Raw genomic sequence first — 1,845 nt, 5'->3', positions numbered from 1 at the left:
TTATTTATATTGTTTACATTTAAATAAATATATATATAAAAAAAAAAAAAAAAAAAAAATGTTTGTAGGAAGATGTCAATGTAAAAATAACTCATGATCCTACAATAAAGTATAAAAAAAAAAAAAAAAAAACAGTTTTGTAAGACTGCAAACTTGCCAATCACAAAATGTCTTCATGTGAGTGATAATGCATGGCCATCTGTAATCAGACCTTGTATGCTTCTCCCCCTCATCTGCAGGCACAGTTTCTTTCAGCTTTGAGGAAGGGCTGCATTAGAAAAGAAATCACTCAATAAGCATGCATTGTTTTGTGTAGCTGACGGTTTTCATAGTATAGATTACTGCACAGTGCTTACATTCTCCTTCTTTTACCCCCTTCATCATCTGATGTCAGGGTGCTCCTGGTTTGGGCTTTTTTCAGGTTCATACGCGCTGCATCATAATTGGCTGTTGAAGACAACAATGAAGTGAGTAAAGCTTTTAAAGCCTAAGGGGAGAAAAGTGGTACATCCTACTTTTGTCTGTCTCACCAAAGGTTTTCACCACCTCCACAAAAAACTCTCCCCAGGTCTCATCTGGCATAGCGCTTTGGATGACTGCAATTTTCGTCCGCTTGGTGTCTTTATACGGTGGCCAAAAAGACACCTTGCCGTCCAAACTTAGCCACGAGCAAGGCACAACCTCCACCTCGTTTGACTCGGTAAAATGAACTACCGCATACATCTAAACAGAAAATACGTTTTGAAAAAGTTGAACACATTGAATTTAGATAACCGATTTAATTGATTGAAATATGAATCATTTTTAAATTAATTTAGTTGTGGTTGAGTGGAACTGCCACAAGTTTGTTCTTGTATTCTAACGTGACCATCTTAAAGTCAATATCTTTAACGGCAATTGACGTGGTCTCTTCTGCCAGGTTCCCAACCACAGCTGTCCCCAGTGCAGTTGAATCAACAGGGTGGTTGAAAAATGGACGTTGGTCTAAATATTGCCTCGCCACAAAAGACGTACCACCAAGTGTCCTGCTAATTGCCTCTATTTTAAAAGTGGCACCACCACACGAAACTGTGTTGTTCCCGTCCTTTGTGGACAGGGTAAATCTATCAGTGGAGTACTGTGTTGTTGAGGGTGAACTTTGGTTATGGGAAGATGGACAGACTGGGTTGATGCTTGATTTTTCCGTTAATCGTTTAACAATTTGTTGTAATGTCTGGTTTGGCTTTCTAATTAGTTTCTTTAATTTATACAAGAAATTTTCGAAGGGAAAGGCTGAAATTTGGGGTAGTGGGCCATATTTTCTAACATCACTTGCCAGGTGGATCAAGCTGTGGACGTTATACACCAGAAAGTCCCCATAGATGGCGTGAAAATTCTGAACGAACACTACCAGGAGATTTTCCGCATAGTCACAATAACGGTGGTGGAGACGGGGGGAACATAAAATTGTTATTGCTACGTGGAGTAAAAGAAAATGTTGATACATGTGTTTTGGTAGGTTTTTTTTTTAATGCAATGGGGCCAGTGTATAGTAAAAAAGTCCTAAATTCAGTGGCCTTCCACCGATCAACCTCACGGAGGGACCTTCCCTTGCGTCCAAACTCCTTTGGCAGCCTCTTGCCCAATTTGATTAAGTTCTCCGAAATAATGCAGATGGATTGACTCCCAATGCGGGTTGGAAGGGGCCCTCTCTGCCACAACCAGATCAACTTTCTCATCACTCCTAGGCACACCAGGTGCATAAAGTCCAGCACAAATTGGGTCACCAAGCCTACATCTAGGTGTTGTAATGGACTGTCGCCCTCTTTGTGATGTTCCTGGTTGACTTTTGTGGCAAAACTGTCA

General features: G+C 40.6%; 1 long non-coding RNA gene across 1 annotated transcript; it reads right to left on the bottom strand.

Annotated features, from left to right (window-relative positions):
* Positions 1-207: 207 nt before the first annotated feature.
* Positions 208-735, bottom strand: LOC115544235 (uncharacterized). The gene is made up of 3 exons (XR_003976825.1): positions 531-735; positions 357-447; positions 208-268 (listed from the first exon to the last, which is right to left on the bottom strand). It is a non-coding gene; the product is annotated as an uncharacterized LOC115544235 (long non-coding RNA).
* Between the last annotated feature and the right edge of the window lie 1,110 nt (positions 736-1,845).

Source organism: Gadus morhua, chromosome 5, assembly GCF_902167405.1.
Source record: "Gadus morhua chromosome 5, gadMor3.0, whole genome shotgun sequence".
In the NCBI taxonomy this organism is placed as follows: domain Eukaryota; kingdom Metazoa; phylum Chordata; class Actinopteri; order Gadiformes; family Gadidae; genus Gadus; species Gadus morhua.
Note: the sequence above shows the minus strand (reverse complement) of the source record. Positions and strands in the feature narration are given on the sequence as shown.